This window comes from Lissotriton helveticus, chromosome 7 (genome assembly GCF_964261635.1).
Source record: "Lissotriton helveticus chromosome 7, aLisHel1.1, whole genome shotgun sequence".
NCBI classification, from domain to species: Eukaryota; Metazoa; Chordata; class Amphibia; order Caudata; family Salamandridae; genus Lissotriton; species Lissotriton helveticus.
This window is the reverse complement of record NC_136068.1, coordinates 1,075,800,261-1,075,815,008: the sequence shown is the minus strand read 5'-3', so window position 1 is coordinate 1,075,815,008 and position 14,748 is coordinate 1,075,800,261. Positions and strand designations below refer to the sequence as shown.

Sequence of the window (14,748 nt, the reverse complement as noted above, 5' to 3'; positions counted from 1 at the left end):
GGCCACCGGACTGTTGGCGGAGGTCTGCGGAGTGGTGCGGTGAGGTCCGGTGCCGCCGGCAGAGCGCTGCGCCGCACATAGAGGAGGAAGGTGCGGAGGGGTTGTGCGGCCTTGAAATCCCCGACCTCGCGTGGCCTAGAGGCCGGCCGGAAGTTCGGTGCAACCGCGTTGGAGGAGGGGGCTCGCCGCCGCCCGCCCGAGGTCCCCGCGGACGCCAGCTGCTTGGAGCGAGCCGCGCGAGCGGCGGAGGGAGGCGCTGTCTGCCAGTGGTCACAGGAGGTGTTTTCGGGCTGGAGGTGAGGAGGGGGCCTGATCTCGGAGGAGCGCGGAGACCCAGGAGCGCCGGTCCGGAGGGGTGGTGGAGGCCCCTGGCGCATCCCAGAAGCTGCGTTCATCTGGGACACGCAGTTAGGCCCAGCATCGGCGCGTGGAGTTGCGCACCGGCCCAGAAGGGGAGAGTGGCTGACGGCCGGCAATCCGAGCAGGGTGGACGCAGTTAAGGCAGGCTCGGCTTCCTACGGTGCGGAGGGGCCCTGGGATTTGCATCCGGCGCCGGCCTAGAAGGTGTGTGGGCCCGGGGGACTGCCGCCAGCTTGCTGTGCCCGGTCATCAAGGGGGGTCATGAGGCTCCGATTGTGCAGGCCCCGGACATGAGCTGTGGACTGGTGCAGGACTAGAGGTGCAGCTGGGAGTGCATGCCTGGTGGCCTGGAGGCGGTCTGGATAGGGAGCGCGACGACGCCATTTTGCCTGGCTCACCTGGTCGTTTGAGTGCTTAGCCCACCGCACCGTTTTCTCAGGGGCTTGCCATCGCTGACTTGGGACTCCTTGTTCCTTAGATCTTGTGCGTTCCTGCCGCCTGGAGTCTCGGCGTCCGGGAGTTCTCTGGGAGCCTCTGGCCTGGTGCAGAGTGGTGGACACCGAGTTGGGCTGCCCTGCGGGGCCGACTACTACGCCTGCAAGCCCGGGTCCCGGTACCGATTGGCTTGGGTGGTGACTGGTGGAACATCCGCCCTGGCGAAGGGTGCCCAGCATTATGGCTAACCAGGCCCGCAAGGGGCGTGTGGTGAAGGACGGAGCAGCTAAATCTTCACAGCAACCGGCTTCCCCGGGTACCAGTGGGTCGCCAAGAATGTCCGATGACGAGGCCCCGGCCACCAAGGCATTTATGACCGAACTTTTTGCTTCCATAAAGGAGGACATCTCCGAGCTGCGGGCGCAACTGGCCTCTGATCTCCGGGAAGTGCGGAGAGATGTTGATGGGATTGGCGAGAGAGTGGCGACTCTAGAGGACCATGATTTGAGCACGGCCAATGATGTACATTTACTCCAACAGGACGTCCTTCGTCTCATGGAACAAAACTTGGATCTGCAGGCACACGCGGAAGACCTTGAGAACCGTTCCCGTCGGAATAACATCCGCATTAGAGCGGTGCCTTGGGATGGCAAGGCGGGAGACCTGCGAGGCTATGTGCAGGAACTGTTTCTGCAGATCTTGGACGAAGACGATGTGAAGGATATCCAGATGGATAGAGTCCACCGCGTTGGGTTGCCCAGGAGAGGGGGGGGCCGCCCCCAGACATCCTTGTCTGTGTTCATGACTTTCAAGTGAAGGAGCGCATCCTTCGTAAAGCCAGGGCCATCACTTCGCTGCAATTTCGGGACCATCGTCCTCAGCTTTTTCAGGACCTAGCAGCTTCTACGCTCCAAAAAAGGAGGGATTTTCGCCCGGTGACTTCCCTTCTGCGGGAACGCAACATCGCATATTCTTGGGGGCACCCCTTCAGGATCATCTTCAGGTGGCAGAACCGACTGGTGCAGATACGCTCCCTCCAGGAGGCGAAGGAGCTCTTGGGTTTGGATGATGTTGCCCCGTCCCAAGGGTCGAATGCATCCCCGTCTCGGCGGCGCAGTCGATCCTCCTCATGGCACAGAGTGGGGTCCTCCCCAGCTCGAGGGCGCCCGGACCGCAATTCTAGCCAGCAGGAGAGGGGGAGCGCAGTGGCTTCAGTAGTTTCAGCGACGATGCCGGCGTCACAGGCCAGCTCTGGAGCGGCATGACGGTGACTTGATTAATGCGGATCGGCGCTGGAGGGGGCATAGACCCCCCCGATCTGGGTGAATGGATGTACTTTTGGAGAAGACTCCCCAGACCGTGACCTTGGGAAGAACCGAGATGGTCTCCCTACCCTGTCCCCGGAGTGGTCGGAGCTCCGCGAACTGTGGACAACTGGGACTGATGAGTATTATCTTCAATGTTTCTGTTCTGTTTACAATATCACTGTTTCTTTTTCTTTCAGGGGGGGATGGAATGTTGGGAGGGCTGGGGTGGGAAATGTTGGTGGCGACTGGAGTGATTTGTGGCACATACGGTGGGTCTGGAGGGGTGTGAGAGTGGCTGTGGGGAGTGGGCTGCGGCACTGGAGGGTTTGCGGGAGGCGGAGGGTCAGGCTGGTGAGGCGCGGGAGGGGTCCTTGGGTCGCCTGCCACTGTTCCTTTGCACGGAAGATGGTTGACTGTGGGGGGGGGCCCAATGCTGTCTATAGAGAGTTTTGGTTTATGGGGACATCATGCCGGTTAGTATAGGGACATGGAATGTTAAGGGCCTGAACTCGCCACAGAAGAGGCAGAAGGTGTGGAAGTATGTGACTGATCATCAGTTGGATGTTGTGGGGCTCCAGGAGACCCACCTAGCGCGTAAGGACGAGCTGCGCCTTCGACATAAGGCATTTCCCATTATCTATAGGTCTTCGGCGTCCACAAAGCATAGGGGGGTGGCTCTCCTATTTCGCTCTACGCTGCACTTCCAGCCTCATGATGTCTGTAGTGATAAGGATGGACGCTGGCTGATGGTGAAGGGGCTTGTCCGAGGGAGACTCTGTACTTTTGTGGTGGTATACATCCCCAACGCTGGTCAAAATCAATTTTTGCAAGGTGTGTTACAACGTGTGGGTGACTTTGCGGAAGGGAACCTGTTCCTCCTGGGGGACTTTAACCTGGTGTGGGATGCGAATGTGGATAGCTCTGGGACCCATAGGGTACATACAGGGGTGTTTTCTCCCTCCTCACAGCAGTTGGTGGGTGAACTGGGTCTGGTTGACGGCTGGCGTTTCTTCCATTCTACCTCCCGAGATTACACTTTTTTTTCGCATGTCCATCATTCTTACTCCCGATTGGACCACATTTTTATTAGCCAGGCACTTAGAGGTGATGTCCTTGACTCCGTCATTCTTCCGCTCTCGGTCTCTGACCACAGTCTGCTGGTGCTTAGCCTCCGGTGGTCCTCACCTGGTGATGGGCAGCGGAAATGGTACTTCCCGGCCTCGGTGGTGCGGGACGATGTCTCTAGTAAGGCGCCGTGTAAGGCCATCAAGGAATTTCTCGAGCTGAACCCAGTGTCGGACACCTCGGTCTCCAACACTTGGGACGCATTGAAGGCGTCCATCAGGGGCACTTGCTTGGGCCTCAATGCAAATCTTAATAAAGCGCGGCGCAAGGATAGGGAAGCTCTGGAGACCGAATTGGCGATCCTTGAGCAGGCTCACAAGCTCAACCCTTCTAGAGTGACCCTCCGGCCTTTGACCGCAGTTCGTGGGAAATTGAGAGCCCACTACAATAACAGGGCCGAATTGACGCTATTGAGGTTAGGCAGGCAGTCTTATTCCTGCGGTAACAAGGTGGGAAGACATTTGGCACGGCAGCTGCGAGATAGGTGGGAGCGTGAGTATATCGGGGGGATTCGGGACGCTGCGGGTGGGCTGCATCACCGGGACGAGGAGAAGGCGACCGTTTTTGGCCGTTTTTACGAAGACCTTTATGCTGGAGACGAGCTGGATGCGGAGTCTCAGAAGCAGTATCTGCAGCGCTTGCCCCTTCCCCAGGTATCCAAGGAGTGGAATGAGGTCCTGGAGGCACCAATTACCAGGGAAGAGGTACTCGGGGCTATTAAGAACCTGAAACTGCACAAGGCCCCTGGACCGGACGGATATACTGCCGTCTTCTATAAGACGTTCGCATCTGCACTTTGTGACTTACTGGTGTCCCTCTTTAACGACATGGCTGAGACCGGCTCTTCGAAGGGTTCCCTGGCCGAGGCGGTTATTACGGTCCTGCCGAAGCCGGGGAAAGACCCCACCCAGTGTGCCTCGTTTCGCCCCATAGCGCTCCTTAACTTGGATGCGAAATTATATTCGACAATCCTGGCGCATAGACTGCAGGATCTGTTACCAGCGATCATACACCCTGACCAATCCGGGTTTATCAAGGGGCGCCAGACGCACGACAATACGCGCAGAGTTGTACATCTCATTGAAAAGGCGGACAGGTTTCGCATTCCGGCGGTCCTGGTGGGGTTGGATGCCGAAAAGGCATTCGACCGTGTGGACTGGCGCTTCCTGTTTCATACGATGACGGCTTTTGGCTTCTCGGCGAAGTTCATTACCATGGTGAAGGCCAACTTCTGCAGTCCTAGATCTCGAGTGGGTGTCAATGGTCACTTGTCTGCATTCTTCCCGCATACCAGAGGCACTAGGCAGGGTTGTCCCCTTTCCCCTCTCCTGTTCGCGCTGAGCATTGAGCCCCTGGCGGTGGCGGTGAGGGAACATGAGGGTATACGGGGCATTCCGTTCACGGGAGAGCAACACAAAATCACGCTCTTCGCGGACGACGTACTTCTTTCCATTGCGGACCCAGAACGCTCGCTGCCTTGTGTTAGGGAGACCTTGCTGAACTATGAAGAGGTGGCAGGCTTCAAGGTTAACTACAGCAAGTCGTATGTCCTGAATCTTACTCTATCGCCAACAGACACGGAACGCGTGCGCACTCTGACACCCTTAGCCTGGGCTGCTGACTCGATTGTCTACCTAGGGGTCCACTTGACTCCTACTGTGGGCAAACTATTCGCGGCCAATTTCCCCTCTCTGCTGGCAAAGACTCGAGCCGAATTGGACAGATGGAAACCTAAATTTCTGTCCTGGCTGGGTAGGATCCATGCTGTGAAGATGGTTCTCCTTCCCAAATATTTGTATTTATTTCAGGCCCTGCCCATCTCTTTGGACGGCGACTTTTTTCGGCGTCTTAGGACGCAGATCTTGCGATTTGTGTGGCAGGGGGGCCGAGCACGCTTGTCCTTTGCGTTACTACGTAGGCCGAGGTCCGAGGGCGGGGTAGGACTTCCTGACGTCCAGCTTTATTACAAGGCGGCACAACTGAGAATTTTGGTAGAGTGGTCACAGCAAACATCGGAGAAGCATTGGCTGCATATGGACCGGAGTGTGGCGGGGAGGTCGGTTTGGGATCTGGCTTGGAAGCCTAAGAAGGACCGCCCCTTGAATGCCTATATAAGTACTCCTACGGGTACTGTCCTGAAGGTATGGGACACCCTTGTTGGGGATGAACGTTGGACTACGGTCCCCTCACCCTTCACGCCCTTGCACTTCAATCCAGCCTTCCCGCCGGCTCAGCGGGAGGGGCCCTTCGATGCATGGAGGGAGGGGGGTTGTAGGGCTCTGACTCACCTGTTCCATGGTCAGGCTCCCCTCACTTTTGCAAACTGCGTGAGGGACTATGGGGTTCCCCAAAATGACCAATATCGTCATGCACAACTGCTCCATTGGGCCACGTCGCCGGGGGTACTGGAGGCAGCCACGAGACCACCCTCCCCATTTGAGGCCTTCCTGCTGCGGACGTCTGTAATGAAGGGGGCCATTTCCTTCCTGTATCAGCTCCTGCTTAAATCGGCGGTCTCGCCTAGGCCTAGGTATATGGAACAGTGGGAAGAGATGCTGGGGAGAGATGTCTCAGACACTGAATGGACAGCATTATGGCGGGATATCACGAAGTTTAATCACTCGCTTCACCTCAGGGAAGCCCACCTTAAGACTCTTATGCAATGGTATTTATGCCCGACCAGGCTACATCGCTTTTATCCGGCCACTTCCGATAAATGTTGGAGGGGTTGCGGGTTTCTTGGGGACTTTCGCCACATCTGGTGGGACTGCCCAGTGATTCGGCCCTATTGGGAAGAGATTCTCTCGCACATTAGGGAACTTCTGCAGTATCCCATAGAGGACTCGATGGCCTCTGTTCTGCTAGGCCTCCGAGAACCCGGCCTAGAGCACCAGACCAGAGCAGATAAAAAGATTTTGTGGCTTTGCCTGGGTGCTGCCAAGCTTACACTGGCAGCTGCCTGGAAACAAAAGGAGGCACCGGCAATTTCGCTGTGGCACGCACGACTGTGGAAACTTCTGAGTTTGGAGAGAATGGCGGACATATTCCTTGGTAATTTTAAGAACTTCCAATTCCAGTGGGGTCCATTAGTGAATTTCCTGTCTAAAGGCTTACCATCCGCTGTCTGTCCCGCATCCCTGAGGTCACTTCATTTATTTCAGGTTTAATTTTGCTGCCGGAAGGAGTTTTGGATTGAATGAGTCGCCACCATGGGGGGAGGGAATGGGTGGGGGGGGGGGGGGAGTTCTGTTTATCGGTTTACAGTTCACCGAGGTGCATAGCGACGATATCTTGCCTGGTTATTTGGTTCAGCCGACCTATGGACATGTCAGCTCGGCTCTGTGTTGCACTTGTTGAGAGACTACAGCCGGGGGCGCATGCCAAGGACTGACTTTGCATATGTTATTTCGAATTTGATGCTCTGCTTTTTTTTTGCTCTTAGATGGGCCCTTCCTGAGAGTAATTGTATCGCACCTTGGTGAACTTCATGTGTGTAATGTTCCTTTAAAACTGAAAATAAAAATTTTATTAAAAAAAATAAATAAATGCAATCAATGAAGTTCGGGGGGCTGTCAAGTACAGAAGGATGTCGTCCGCGTACAGCGATATTTTATCTTCCCATTCCGGCGTCCACCTGAACCCCCTAATCGACCTGTCCCATCGGACCCACGTCGCAAGAGGCTCGAGCGCCAGTGCAAACAACAGCGGGGACAGAGGACAACCCTGTCTGGTGCCCCTCCCCAAAGGGAAGTCAGCAGATCTGTGATTATTCACCACCACTCTGGCAAGGGGACCGGAATACAGAAGACGGACCCAAGCGACAAACTCCGTTCCAATGCCCATCTTGTCCAGGACAGCAAAGAGATAAGGCTACTCAACTCTATCAAAAGCCATGGTTGCATCTAACGACAACAGGACCGCCGGTTCATGAATTTTGGAAGCACCCCCCAGGATCCCATGCAACCGTCGCAAGTTAAGAGCGGTATTACGGCGCGGCATAAAACCAGATTGATCTGGATGAATCAGTGTCGTTATAACTTTAACCAGGCGAGTCGCCAGTAGCTTAGCCAACACCTTGGGTTCGGCGTTCAAGTGTGAGATCGGCCGATAAGAAGAACACTCGACCCTCGGTGTGCCCTCTTTGTGTAGTACTATGATATTAGCTACTCTGATCATACGGAAGTTGACCCTCCTCTCTACTCTCAAGAAACATTTCTCTGAGAAATGGTGCCAGCTTGTTGGCGTGCACCTTAAACAGTTCTATGGGTAACCCATTCAGGCCAGAGGCCTTCCCAGAGTGGACCCCTCTGATGGCCTGCACCACCTCGTCGTTTGTGAAAGGAGAGTCCAGGTAATCCCTATCCTCATCCGAAAGAATGGGCATCGGGATATCGCGTACCATGTCCGCATTGTCAGCCTCCGTGTATCCTCCCTCCGCAGTGTATACCTTCTTATAATATCCGGCGAATTCGTCTGCTATTTGTTGTGGATCAGTTGTTTTACCGGAGCCCACCGTCTCCAATTCCGGCACAAGGCATGACGCCCACTCCCCCTTCTCCAGCCAGGCAATCAGCTTCCCAGCCTTGTCGCCATGTTCATATATCCTACTCTGGGTGGCAGCGTGCTGCGTCTTAGCCCTATCCCTGGCCAGACTCCTGTATTCAACCCTAAGAAGTCTAAGGCGGTGCATTCCCTCTGAGGTGGCGCCCGCAGACACCTCCCCTTCCAAGGCCAGTAACTCCCGCTCCTTCTGGTCGACCTCCGCCTTACTCTTCTTCTTCCCAGAGACAATGGATAACACTTCCCCTCTGATGACAGTCTTGTAAGCCTCCCACAGAGAGCATTTGGAATTCACTGTGCCCACGTTATTCTGAAAGTAGCCATCTGTGATACGCACAATCTCCTTCTTAGTGTCAGATCCCTTAGTCGCCAGGCACTAATCCGTGCCACTCTAGCTACATCCCTCTGATCCAACTCAATTCAAAGCCAGACCGGCGAATGGTCCGAGACACTTCTAGCTAAATGTCGCACGTCATGAATCCATGCCGCTTGCGACGCCGGCACCAAAATATAGTCTATCCTTGAAAGGGAATTATGCGCCGCCGAGGCGTGCGTATATTGACGTTTACCGGGATTTTTCAGTCAGCAACCATCCACCAATCCAGTGGTCTCCACAAAGTCTGACAACCACCTACGGGACGGTAACAAGGCCCGAGCGGGGTGTCTATCCGCTTCACCATTCATCACAGCATTAAAGTCCCCCCCCGCTATTAACAGTCCAACAGTTAATGTCAGAAAAATTTTGCACAGATCCTGAAAGGTATCGGACTGTAAAGCCGGGGGGGCATAAACCGACAAAAACGTGACAACTCTCCCCTCCCACAACCCCGAGATCCCAATGTACCTGCCTCTATTGTCCACCCACTTAAACCTGGATAGTTAGCGGAAAGGAGTTCCTGACCAATATCCCCACCCCTCTCGAGCCAGTTGTAAATCCTGCGTGCGCCACCAGCTTGTATCCTCCCTTATGAAGCGCCATACAACTCCTACCCATGAGATGTGTCTCCTGCAACAACACAACGTCCGGTGAGTGTCTTCTAATCAACTGGCCAACCATCCCTCTTTTTATCTTATCTCCGAGCCCGTTCACGTTCCAACTTAGTATGAAGATGCCCAATCCCTTTCTACCAGAAGATAATTATTGCATCGATACTCCAAAGTCTCGAACCCCCAAAAACCCCACTCCACCACCCCCCACCCTGCACCCCTGCCTATAGCATACACTCATCCCCAACTAGCAGTGTGCCTGTCGCTCCCAAACCTACGCTACAACTAACTAAAAGTAGAAAAGGAAGGAGGGCCCCCCAAGAGTCCCGCCCCCTCCCATGCATAACAACGCAACCAAAAACATTTTCTTACCAAATTAGCGGCATCGTAAGATTAATACAGTCCCCCCCCTCCCATGCATAACAACGCAACGTTAAAGCCTGATCACCCCCAGGTTCAGCAAGTTATTGTTCATCCGCTTCTCCTCCATTCCGACTTTCTGATCCAGCCGCATGCGTGCTGTCCAACCAGTCCGCCGCAACCTCAGGATTGTCAAAGAACAGAGCCTTCCCATTATGCTCCACTCGAAGTCGGGCCGGAAACATCATGGCATACTTGAAACCTCTGTCCCAGAGACTCCTGTTGACCGACAAAACCCCCTGTCGCTGTTTCTGAACAGCTTGGGTAAAATCCGGGAAAAAGGAGAGTGTCGCGTTTTCAAACTTCAATGGGGGCTCAGACCGGGATGCCTGCAATATCGCATCCCTGTCACGAAAATTCAGAACTCTTGCAATCAAAGGGCGGGGAGGTGCCCCCAGTTTAGGCCTGCCCCCCGGTATCCTTTGGGCACGCTCGACTGTAAAGAAATTGCTGAGACCTTTAGGTTTGAGGTGATTGAGCACAATATCCTCAACAAACAGGTCTGCCGCTGGATCTTCAGACTTTTCGGGCACCCCTAAAATGCGAATGTTATTGCGTCGCGCCCTACCTTCGAACTCATCCAACTTCCGATCAGTGAGGGCCTTTTAGGCCTTCAGGTCCCGCATTTCTTGTTGCAGAAAATTCACGTCGTCGATGAGGCTAGCGGTCTTGACCTCCAGTGACTTCACCTTTTCGCTAACCTTAGTAAGAGCCGCTCTTATCAACCCTACATCAATGGCAACGGTGTCAATCTTGTGATCCAATGCCTCCATCTTTTGTCCCAGAGACGTCTGAACGCCCGTGATGGCCACCATTAGGTCTGACAATGATGGCTCCACCGGGGAGGGAGCATCGGCTTCCCCCCTCGCCTGAGCCCTCTTTGACTCCACCGGGGACCCCCTAGGGAGAGTGTACCGTTCCAAGGTATTTGTCTGTACATTCCTCTGTCCTCTGGGGGCTTGAGGCAAGGATTTGTCCTGATCCGGTTTCGTCGCCATCGCGGCGCACACTCCCGCGTCGCAATACCACTCAGTACGATGGCGGTCCGCTCCACACTCGTGCCCCTGAGTCCCCTCTCGGCCGCTTCGCCATTCTCTGCGTGCTACTCCAACTGCGCCCCAACAGGGAATAATGGCCTCTGCAGCGGGCCAATCACTGCAGCGCCAAAGAACTCCCCAGAGGCAACCAGCAGCCAGCCAAGAGCTCGGACCACCCCGTCAGGCCAAACGTCACACAGCGCGGAGTCCGCGTGGCCACGAGCCAGGTCCCAGCACCGGCGTAGCCAATTCACGGAGGGGTCCATCTGCCCCCCCTCAGCACTCAGACTGCACTTCTCCGCTGTCCTGCACCTTCGGCTCCGACACCACACCGCCACTCACTGGAGCATTGTCAGCGGGGCGCGTCGGCCAGCCTCCCCAGTCAAGTAGCGATTTTCCTGACCACTCTCCCAGGCCCCAGGGCCCCCTCATTGGAGGCAAGGAGTCCACTCCCACGCAGCCCCCGGCTCCTCACTCAGTCTCAGCCTGCTCACCACTGGGAGAGACACTCCCCGCAACCCATTCCTGGAGCGCACTTCTTCTTAATGCAGGGCGGGCGAGTTTGCCCCTCTGGATCCTCCGGGGCTCCACTCTCCGTCCCCAACGCCGCCAATCAGGCACTCCAGTCCAGGCGCAGGCAGGATACCCCCTGGGCAGGCAGCACTTCGTGGCAGGGCTAATTAGCAGGTCCGGTGGCCCCAACTACCAGGTGGAGCCCAGCCAGCCATATCTACGTGAGCCCGGGGCCCCCACAGCCTCTTGACACCCTCAGAGTATGGGTGCACCGGCTCTCAGGCCCCCAGTCAGCAGCTTCAAAAATCGGGGCGGCCCGGGAGCTCCCGGCCTACCGCACCCGATGTTTACTCACTCCCGGTGGGCCAGCACACAAATCGAGGCCCCGGCTGGGCCGCCGGACCAGGCCTCAATCCGTCCGGAGACGTAACTTTGCCTCCGAACCTCACAGGCGGGCGGCTCAAACCCCGGCGGGGGTCGCTTCTCCTCCCCAACCCGGGAGGGGGGTTTTGGGGCAGGATATTTGACAGGATGGTCCCGAGGGCGAGAGAGATCGGCGGAGCCGACTCTCTAAGCAGCCATCTTCGTCCCTGCTTAGGCTCCTCCCCCGGAACTCAACTTATTTAAGTAAAGGACTGCATTCAGAAAAGAAGTTATGCGTAAGATAATTTGTTATTTCAAAGTATTTTTTCCCCATCAGGATCTGAATTTCAACACCCGCAGCTATAACTACTTAGCTTCTAATAGACACGTGGGTATCTGGCCAAATACCTATCCAAAGCATTTTTCTTTTAACTTACAGAAGTATGGAATGATCAACTAAAGGATGTAATGCTAACATAAAACCATTTAGTATTCAGAAAGCAGGTGAAAGCCTACTTTTTCCATCACAATAGCTTTAACATATACAACTAAGGGCCTCATTACAAGGTCAGGCAGACTTGCGTCCGCCTGACGCAGTTGCAGTTCTGACAGCTCAATTTGGATGCGACCACTCTGTGGATGGCTGGAAACATCTATTGTTCAATGGCAGCTTGTGCTGTGGGCAAAAAATGGATGTTTGTGAACAACCCTGCATCGAGTGACAGGCACCATACGGTGCCTGCCACACGGTGCATTGATGTTTAGGGGGCACCATAGTGCCCTCAGGCCCAATAGTGGAGGGCCAGTGGGAAAGGGGGGCCTGCTAGGGGCCCCCCAAAGTCACTTTCCAAAAGCAATTCCATGTGGGAAAGACAGACATGGAAAGGCTGTTTGAAACTGACATCATAATACCAACAGGGGAGCTGAGGCTGGCTCCGCCGTCATTATGGGATGATGAGTTTTTCCAATGGAGCCCGTCGAAGTGCAGTGGAATCCTCCCCTTCCCCCTGCAGGTTTTACTCCGACCGCCAACATTTAATATGGCGGTCTGAGTGAAACCACTGATGTTAGGCAGAAAGCCTCCGACAGTTAGGCGGTGTCTTTCCGCCAGACATCGTATCGCTTTGAGAACTGGTTATGTGCAGGTACAGAGCTGTTCCAGCATCAAAAGGTCTTTGACAAGGCAATTGTTAGCACTTTGTAAATGCCCCGAACGTAAGTTGAATATCGGTTCGTCACCTTCCAAAGAGCCAGCAAAAAGTCAAAGAGCAGTAGGCAATCTGTGCGCCTAACTTTTTGCACACTTTACCTCAGGCTTACGTAAGCTCATCTGAGGCTTGACAACCTTCATAACCTCTGGTGATAAGTTAAACTTAAAAATATAAAACTGCAATCTCTGTCACAGTGCATAACATTATTTACTACAACGTACCACAATCACACTATTTATGTGCCTCATGCACATAATGATCCTGTGATCATTAATATGAAAAATCCATTAGGGTTTGTTTGTACATGTGAATTTCTCCAGTCTAGCTCGGTCTCAATGGGATCTCATTCCTTTATAGAACAATGAAAAATGTCCTAGCTAGCGTAATGGAAAGTTTCAATTCTATTAAGGACTCGGAGGCGAGGATTATGCTATTCTTTCCTCACTTTATTGAATAGCAGCCATTCAAAGAACGCAGTAAAAACTACTATTCCCATAGAACATAGGGAATAAACAAGTTTTAACAATAGAGAGTCCAGGTACAGAGTATCCACGTGAATCCACCAATCACAGGGCTCCAGACATATCTTAGTCCTCTGTCAAACTCCAATCCCCCTCTTTCATCCCTCGTAGTCAGCCACACCGAATGTCTCAAGAATCCGGTTTGTTGGAATCTCCTGCCATAAGCAAAGAATATAATTAGGCGACTGCATTGGCTAAGGATTAGCCCTGTAGGAGAAACTCATGCATTGCAGATGACAATATACAACTAGCATTCTGAGAAGGAAACAGTTTACTTACTCCATTTCGAGGGTGGGAAAAATACATAAAGATGTACCCCGGGTGGAATAATCCCCGCCTCCGAGTCCTAATAGAATTGAAACTTTCCTTTACGTTAGCTAGGAAAATTTTCATTCTATGTCAGGACCGGAGGCGAGGATTATGCTTGTTTAAAGCTAGCTCACCACCAAGTAAGCCATGTCAATAATCGGATTAATATAAAACCGTTTAAAAGGTAGAGTCTGAAGACCAGTCTGCTGCATTCAGAATGTCTTTAAGACGAGCTCCCAGGGTAAATGCCTTCGAGGCCATCGCTTCTCTGGCCCAATGAGCACCAAAGATACAAAGATCAATTCCAGCTTCCTGCATTACCCAAATGACCCAACGGGCAATGGTGAGGGAAGAGACCGCTTTATGGTGTTTTTTGAGCGCAATAAGCAATTGTCGCTCCCCTGGAGGACGGAACTCTTCTGACATCTCCTCGTAAGCCTTGAGGCAAGAAACCACGCACAACTTCGGAGTATCCGGGAACGCCATAAGGAAATGGCCTTTGTGCCACACTTCGTTCATCTCCGAATCGTGAAGATGACCGCTGTGGGAGAGAAAATCCTGCTGGAAACATCCAGGGCTCTCACATCCGAGACCCTTCGACAAGAGAGAAGGCACAGAAGCATCGCCAATTTGGCTGACAGCTCCTTCCTCGAAAGGAATCTGTTTGGCTGCCAAGACAAAAACAGATTTAAAACCTGATTGACATCACAGAGCTGAGAATATCGAGGTTCCGGAGGTATGGAGAGGCGGAAGCCCTGAAGGAGATGGCAGACCAAAGGATGCTCACCCACCGGGGAGCCATCCACAATCGGGTGACCTGCTAAGATGGCAGAGCGGAACATGCTGATTGTGCGATACGCCAGACCCTCCTCCGCTAGAGAGGCCAAAAAATTCAAGCTAGAGGTCACATCTGCTGCCACGGGATTGAGACCCTGTCGCAGACACCAACGATACCACCTTCTCCAGGTAGAACAGTATCGTTTGACAGTACTATCAGTACAGTACAGGCTTGGACAGAACAGGCTTTGAACATGAACCTCGCAGCCGCTCCCAAAAGGCCTGGGACCACTCAGCGTCCCCTGTTATCCGCCACCCCATCTGGGTGAGAGATCCTTGCTCAATCAGCGGATGCAGAACTTTGTCCGGACTGAGAAGGAAAGCTGGAAAGCGGGGGAGTGGGATTGGAAAATCCCAAGAAAGTTCCAGGAGAACAGGGAACAAGCTTGAGATCTCCAAATTGGGGATATGAGAACTACATCCGCCTCTTAGCGACGAACCTGGGCTGAGACTCTGGTGAGTATGGCAAATGGGGGAAAGGCATAACCCTTCTTGTCCCGCCAGTTCTAGAGGAAGGCGTCTGTCCGTGACGCCGGGGGATCCGGCTTCCAACTGAAGAACCGGGGACGTTGATGATCAAAGTGGGAAGCGAAAAGGTCGACTGAAAACGGACCCCATAGGCTCTGTAGATCCGTGAAGACACCCGGATACAATTTCCACAGACTCATATCGTGAAAATGACGTGAATGGAAATCCGCAACCTGATTGTCCTGAGCCAGAAGGTATTCCACCGTGACCGACACATGATGATCCAGGCAGTATT

The 14,748-nt window shown here is 53.8% G+C and overlaps 1 protein-coding gene across 7 annotated transcripts in view; it reads right to left on the bottom strand.

The window, feature by feature from the left end:
* CARD14 (caspase recruitment domain family member 14) overlaps positions 1-14,748 on the bottom strand; it is a 630,897-nt gene that overhangs the window by 148,211 nt on the left and 467,938 nt on the right. The gene's annotated exons all lie outside the window — the stretch shown is intronic.